This window comes from Coffea eugenioides, chromosome 11 (genome assembly GCF_003713205.1).
Source record: "Coffea eugenioides isolate CCC68of chromosome 11, Ceug_1.0, whole genome shotgun sequence".
NCBI lineage: Eukaryota > Viridiplantae > Streptophyta > Magnoliopsida > Gentianales > Rubiaceae > Coffea > Coffea eugenioides.
Window position 1 is genome coordinate 4968213 of NC_040045.1, and position 8130 is coordinate 4976342.

The following is an 8130-nucleotide window of genomic DNA, read 5'->3' on the forward strand; positions in this document are numbered from 1 at the left end:
TATTACTAGATTGATTTAGTAATTTAACATACATGATTGCTAATTATTATTTGTAGAATTTTTTTACAGGTGACAAATTATCTAGCAATAGCTTTATAGGTTGTGAAATTTATGTTGTTTTTTATGTTTTAAAATCTATTACATAGTAAAAACAATGTATAAGACACTTATTTTACACTTTTACACTATTTTTTAAGATTTGTTACTACAATTTTTTGCAAATTTATAGTGCAACTTGCCAGTTTGGCTCAAATTAAATATAGCGGAGATTACATTTATTTAATCAGGAACCTAGCTCAAATAAATAATTTGGGAATTATATATCTATTGTTCAACATATTGGGGACCAATTTGCCTGACACAACAAACTGTGAGGACTTAAATTGCATTTCTCCACAAATAACTTAAATACCAAGCGACGCCGTTGCTCATGCAAAACCTTACGGACCTTCGGCCCTCTTCTTATTCTTTCGTTATCCTCCGCACCCGCTACAGAACTCCTCCCGAGTCCTACAGCTTTCCGGACAGGAGGAGAGTGACTGAGGGAGTGGCCGGTCAGGAAGACAACAACTCTTGGCCTGAATTTGTTATTCATAAATGTTTACTCGCCCCAAGCAGAACTAAGGTAAACGGGTTGTTGTGCTCTAAGTTTTCTGCTTCTTTACTTCGTGTTAAGGAGCCTTCTAATTTATTATCTCAAGCATAATTGGATAGTGTTTGCAAGGTCAATCCGTAGTATATTGCAATTCGTTTAGCTCCTTTAAGGAAAATATACGGCTTTTCAGGATGTTAAGGCAAATTCATACCTCTAAACCTCAATGTCTACTTGGGTACGGATATAATCCAACGCTGCTAGGGTATACTTCTGAAGTGAATTCTAGGACTTTCTCGTGTTTGGTGAATCACATAACCAATAAAAATTTCAAATTTTTAAGATACAGAAATTGCTTAGTTCAGCTCCGCCGCAAAACCCTTTTTCAAGAAGGTAAAATAGCTAAGGGCTTTGCAAGTGGGACTTCGTTTAAGAATGCTTCAAGGGATTCGGGGAATTTCCAATTGGTTAATGGGGCTAGAAGTTTTTCGAGTTCCGATTCTCAGAAAGTCGCTCAACGCAATGACAAGAATCTTCCTTGGTTAGTTAAATCAAGGGCTAAAGATACAAGGAGGCCTGAGAAAATGGATGTGTCGAAAACCAGCACTTCTTCATGGGAGGAGTCAGCAAACAAGTTCCTAAAAGGTGGTGGAACTGCCGGAAAAGATAGGGGTTTTCGGGGTTGGGAAGGTAGCCAGCACAACTACAGGGGCAAATATGAAAGTATTGAAGAAGAGGATGGAGAAGAAGAAGCCGAAGTTGAGGATATTGATGATCCAAGATGGGATAAAATAAAGAATCAATACAATAGAATTGGTGCAGCGAAACTAGGTTCAGATAAACCAGAATTTAAGAAGTGGAATAAGCAGGAAATTTGGGGTAGGAAAACATGGAAAGATGCTACCGAATCCACAGTGCCAAAGATTGTTGGCGAGGGGATATATGGAGTTGGTCCAATATTAGCTGCATTATCTGCTGGAAGAAGAGAATTTTATGCTTTGTATGTTCAAGAAGGGATTGATCTTAGTGGAAATAACAGGAAGAAGAAGGACAAGAAAGGGTTTGAGAAAGTGCTAAGGATGGCAGAGAATATTGGATTGAACAAAAAGGAGATATCCAAACATGATCTGAATATGGTTGTTGATAACAGGCCGCATCAGGGAATAGTCTTGGATGCTTCTCCGTTAGAGATGGTCGGGATCAAGGAATTAGAACCAGTTTCAGTTGAGGGGGAGAGCGGCCCTCTTTGGGTCGCATTGGATGAGGTTACTGATCCTCAGAATTTGGGGGCCATTATCCGTTCTGCTATTTCTTTGGTGCCTCAGGGGTGGTTTTATGTGCTAAGAACTCTGCTCCTCTGAGTGGGTTGTCAGCAAAGCAAGTGCTGGCTCACTTGAGTTAATGGAGCTCAGATCATGCAAGAACATGAATGCCAGTTCTTTGTTCCGTCTTCAGCCTCAAATGGGCGGTGTTTCTTGGGGGCATCAGTTGTCCTTCTAGAGCTGTTTTTGAATGAGGTTTGTAAACCTGGTGCTTCACAAATTCTTGTTTTAGGCAAGTGAGGGCACTGGTTTGAGGCCTTTGGTAGAGAGATCATGCACTGAATTGATTAGGATTCCTGGAAACATTCCCATGGATGTAATTGCTGGTGAAGACGAAGAGATGGAAAGGTCTGAGGTCAACCATGGGGTTCCAGGTAAAGAGTTCAGGTCCTTTATGGCTGTGGAGAGCTTGAATGTAAGTGTTGCGGCGGGTGTGCTTCTTCACCACTTGAGTGGAATCAAATGCAGTGACAATGGCCCCAAGGGAGAGAGTTGATGTGGTTCTCATTTTTGTGGAAGTTCATGTGAACCTGTCACCGGGTAATTTAGAAAAGGTCGACTCGTTTCTCTTGGAATTCATGGAGTGCATACTTGTCCTAGTTTTGTTTTAATTTCTTGATACATGAAACGACCATTTGTTAAAGATGCTGGTATCTGGATGATATACGGGTGTACTTAGTCCTTCTTAATTGGAGTTGGCTTCATTATTCTAGTCTATTATCGCCTACAGAGTTTGAGCACCAATATGTGTGTGATGATAGAATGTATAAACAAGCCAGCGCATCAAAAATTATGAGATCATGAGTTGGGGATAACACCAAAATGGAGACAATCTGCAGATTTCTATACTGTTCCTAGAATGGTGCTGACACGGTTTTTATTCGCTATTTCTTCTTCCTTTTTTAGATAGTAGATAGAACTAGTACAAGGGTTCCCTTAGCTGCTGCTATTCATATAGAAAGGTCTACATCTTGAAACCGATATTTTGCCAAAAACCACATCGGTACACCTGAGAATCTGTGCGTTTTGATATCAGATTTTAGTGTGGGTGTTACTACACCTTTACGCCTGCCATAGTTAATTGTAATCCGTAGATTGAGCTTTGCCCTCCTGACCCAAGGAAAAGCTTAAAAAAAAAAAAGAATCAGTACTCAGCTTGTTAGCTTTTGATAACAATACTGTTCTTATATTACGTAAATGATGCCATTTTCTGGTTAAACTATTTGTTAGACCATTTAAAACCCGTGGTCGAATTGCCTTGTTAAATTCATTATCTCATTAGTACATATATTTGTCATTTAAGTACAGGAAGAGCGGCCATAGTGAAATAATACCAACATAATACAAGATCTTGAAATTCGTGTGATAATCACTTGGCCAACTTAGGACTTCGGATAGCGATTGAGGATCTTTTGGGTTTGGGAAGGGGTATGGGAAAGGGAAAGTCTGTCGTCTGCAAAAATCTCTATATGGCTTGAAACAGAGTCCTCGGGCTTGGTTTGGAAAATTTAGAAAGTAAACTAGGATTACCTGTCATGTGATCAGTAGCACCAGAATCAATGACCCATTTTGGAGAAGAGGAAACAAGACATGCATTGGGTTTACCTGTCTCGACAGGAGCAGTAACATGACCAGATGGCTGTTTCACTGTTTCTTGAAACTGAGTCAATCTAGCATACTCATCCGCAGATATTGTAACATGCTTGTCAGAGGTCGCACAACTAGATGCAATATGGGCAGAGTGAGCCTTCTTATACTGCAGCTTCCGACAGTCTCGCTTGATATGACCTGGTTTATGACAGTAGTGACATACAATCTCTCCTTGCTCCTGTCCATGATTGCTAGTATTCTTATCAGAGTGGTTGGGCCCCGACCCCATGCTCGTACTGGTGCCATTACTCTTGTAGTGTTGTCTTCCTGAATCAGCTGTGGTAGTTCGGCTAAGAAGAACACTGTTAGGCTGAGTAGATAGAACAGGTAATGTATTCTCTGTACGGAGAACCCTTCGAAAAGCATCTTCTAGACTGGAAATTTCTGAACCGGAAAGAATTTGAGATTTAGCAGTCTCAAATTCAGACGGAAGACCGGCTAGAAAACTCATAACCGCCATCTTCTCTCGCTGATTTCGTTGTTCCTCCACATCACAACTGAAGGGAAGCAGCATATTGAGCTCTTCATATGTTTTCTTGAAGTCCATAAAATAACTGGTGAGAGACTTGTCTCCTTTATCTGCCCTGTAAAAATCCTTGCAAACATCATAGATACGAGAGAAATTTCCTGTTCCAGAATATAAGAACTGTAAATAGTTCATTAATTGTTTTACTGTCTTACAATGAGTAACCAGACCGACCATCTCACTATCAATAGAATTACGGATCTGTATATACAAGCGAGCATCCTCTCTCATCCAAGACAATTTAGAGTCATCCGTAGGTGGATCATCAGTCAGATGGCCATCCATAGAAATACTGAGCAGATATAATTCAATAGTATTGTTCCAATCAAGAAAATTAATTCCAGTTAACTTATGTTCCGTGATTTTTGAAACCAGCGGAACTATATCAGAAACAACTCCAGGCTTTTTGTCAGACATAATTGCTAAGAAAATTCAACAAGATAACAGATTACCCACAAGAAAAACCTGTTGTAGCCAAGTCCCACACCTAGATCGATGTTGACCCACAAACAGGTATGCAAATAGCGTCGAGAGACAGAGGAGAGGTGCTGGGTTCTGACCAATCGGTACTACGTACCTCCCTGAGTTGGCGGTGTCTATAAAGGAACCTCTAAAGCCTGTACCTTGAATATGGCAGCAGCTTCCCTCACACCCAACAACCCAGAAAAAAAAAAATTTATGAACAAACCTTGCTCTGATACCATGTGAATTTCAGAGGAAGAGAATAAATTCCCCATATTTTTATTCATCAATCGTAAGGGTATATATACAGGTATAGACATCTTATAATAGGAAGATATCCTATTACAATAAATCAGTCCTCTAATTCCTATAATTTAGGCTACAAACTAGCCTACATTTGTTAGCTATCTAATCCCTACAAATCAGCCTATATCAATCTGTGACAGCTATCTAATCCCTACAAATCAGCCTGCATATAATCCGTAACAGGGAAATTTGCCCTAATCTTTCCCACTCCCAAACGTCTTCGAAAGGCTTGAAAGAACCTATGACATTTCTCTGTAGCACCCTGTTCGTATTGCACCCTTAGCCCCAAGCTCCATTCTGCTTCGACCTTCTTTTGAGTGATAGAGGGGACTCGGGGAATGTTTTAGGGTAATTATGGACGTTCCATGCTATTCTTGCATGTTTTGTCGCTATAACATCTTTACAGGTGAATTGGATGTCATGCTACATCTTTACAGGTAAATTGGATTTTATGCTTGTGGTACCAAAATTGATGAACAGAATCGTAAATGCCTTTCAACTTTGATGATATTGATGAACATTCTCTTGGTGTCTGCCTACATCATTTTCTGTTGTCATGCAGAGCTGTTTGCAACGTGACATAACATGATCCGGTTGTAAGTGGATTCATTTCATTGCAGTTTATACTACTTCAGGGTGTCACTTATTAGCTAATAGACCAGACTCCTGTGAGTTGCATCAATACCACACGTAAACTCATGCATTACAACAACCATGGTTGAAAGTGAAAGAGGGCGGAAGTCTTTTCTTCTCACATGCAGTTGCAGTTTTGCACATGGCATATGTTTGGGATCTTCTCGCTATTGTATCTAACTTTCCATTGTCAACAAAGCTCGTGGTTCAGGCCTGCCGTTCAGTGACTTAATTCATTAGTCTACGGACTACTCGTGAATTTCAATAATGCCCACCTATTGAGAGTAATTTCATTGTATGGTGTTCTTATTATGGGACAAATGCAGTTTTGGTCCTCAATATTTGGCACTTATGCAATTTTTGTCTTTAAAGTTTCCGCAGAAACAAATCTAGTTCCATATTTTTGGTACACGGTGCAATTTTAGTGCTTAAAGTTTCGTCAATAACAAATATGGTCCCCCAATGTTACAAATTTGAACCATATTTAAAACAGTTAGCGATTGTTTTTTTTCAAATATTGGTGGAATTAGTCAGGTGTAATCACATGTTTGTTGAATTAAGCTTCTTTTTTTTTTTTTTTTGGAAAAAAAAAGCAAAATAATGAGTAACCTTGAACAATAAGAACAACTCATGCGATGGAATGTTAGCAACTAATCAATCAAGAAAATGTTAATCTATCGAAAAAATTAACTATTACAAATTTTAGCTTGGGTTCAATTGGGCTAGAGAGTGAAAACATAGTGTGGATCGATGAATTGGGTGTTCCAATTAGTTTTAGTTTTTTAGATTAGAATTTTCTTTTTTTTACTAGTTAATTAGTCAATACGTCTGTTATTAGTCATTGTTATTTGAAATTAGCTATGATTTTGCTTTCTTATTTGAAATTCAATTTAATGGAAACATGACTGAACGTGTCACTAATTGTAAAAAATTCTTCAAATGTCCTAAATTTGCTTTAAATTGGACAAAATGAAGTATAGATTTGCTCTTGCCAAAACATTAGAGACCAAAATTGCACATGTACTAAATATTGAATACAACATTTACTTTTTATCAAAATTTGAAGGACTAAATATTGGGAACTAAAATTACACATTTTTCTATCCACCATTCTGTTATCTCTCCGAGCTTCCGAAAAGTAAAAATAAAAACCAGTTACAACTTGATTGTTTTTGTTTTTTAGTGTCAAGTAAGGAAACAGCATCTCAGGTACACGGGGTGGAAGACTTGTCCTGGATGGGAACTACGTAGGGCCTCAGCCTAATGACAATGGACTGGACCAAACCCCCCCCCCCCCCCAAAAGCACTTCTCAGAAAACCGTCCAATGCATATGCACATTCTTGATGCATCCACAGCAGCTTATGAATTAGTACTAGTATTTGTTTCGACTACTTTGCCGAGTATCCACGTGAGTTAGTAGCATCTGTTTCTGCCTGCGTCAGTTGCTTCTCGATGGAGGATTATAATTCTGCAGATTGCAAATAGGGTTTTGTAGACTCAAAATTCAGGGCACCACAAAAAGGAAAAAAGAATAAAGAAAAAAGGGAGCAGCTTATGTAAGTCAGAAATTTCATTTTATGCTTCACTATGATCAGAGCCTTCTTCGGTACCACGACCACTTAAATGTGTTCCTCAAGGTTTTTTGCCTTCTTCGCATTTCTTTAGTTCATCACTTCATAGGACACTCGAGAAAATTATCCGGTTTTCACTTCATATTTGATGATAAATAGAGACCTAAACCTCAATGGTTATAAAAGGGTTTGGCTAAAATGGAGAGCTTAATTGTAAAAGTATCTAAATATAGAATTACAATAAATGTGTGGGTACGTGTATTCAGAATTTATCTTGAAGGAGCATCTCTGAATTTATCATGTGGTATTTTGAAGGAGCTAGCTCGAGTTTGGCGGATTGAGAAAAGATTCGATGAATTTAACCTTTCATTAAATTGGATTGAGTTTGGGCCTAAATATTAGGCTCAAATTAAATATGAGTTGAGTTTGGGTCTTATTAGACTTAAACCACATATAATCTCAATCCTTTAATTTGCATATATATAATACTAATATTTTTATACTTATGAATTATGTGTGAAAGTATATTAATATATATATATATATAAGAAATATTATATATACAAAATTATGTCATAAGATTCTGAAGGACAAAATTTAGTATGAGCAAGTTGAGAACCTTTGCAATTGTATTGACTATTGATCATGTTTTATTACTATTTTTCACGTGCTTTGAACTAATCGGATATATTGTTGTTAGAAAATTCTTGGTTTAAATGATCTGTTACTAGTTCATGTATAGTTTCAATGTTGTAGTTTTGTGGATGTTAAATTAGTTTCAGAACTTGATAGTTATAATAATTATAATAAGGAAATTATGGAGTAAGAGATGAATTTGGATTAAATCGGAATTAGATTCACAGCTCGAATATTTTGTGAGTAAAGTATGAGTTTTGTGACGCCCCGAAAAGTATGAGAGTGAGAACCCGGAAATTTTCTAATTTTCTAGGGTTTATTTTATTTAATCGCCCGCCTTTTCTACATTTTCTTTATTAGAAAAATTCCCCAGATAAAGTTTATGAGCAAAGATAGTTTTAAAATGATTTTTCTAGTATCGGTTAGTTTTG

The 8130-nt window shown here is 37.7% G+C and overlaps 1 pseudogene; it reads left to right on the plus strand.

Moving 5' to 3' along the window:
• The first annotated feature begins 786 nt into the window (after positions 1-786).
• Positions 787-3055, plus strand: LOC113751843 (annotated as a pseudogene).
• The last annotated feature ends 5075 nt before the right edge of the window (positions 3056-8130 follow it).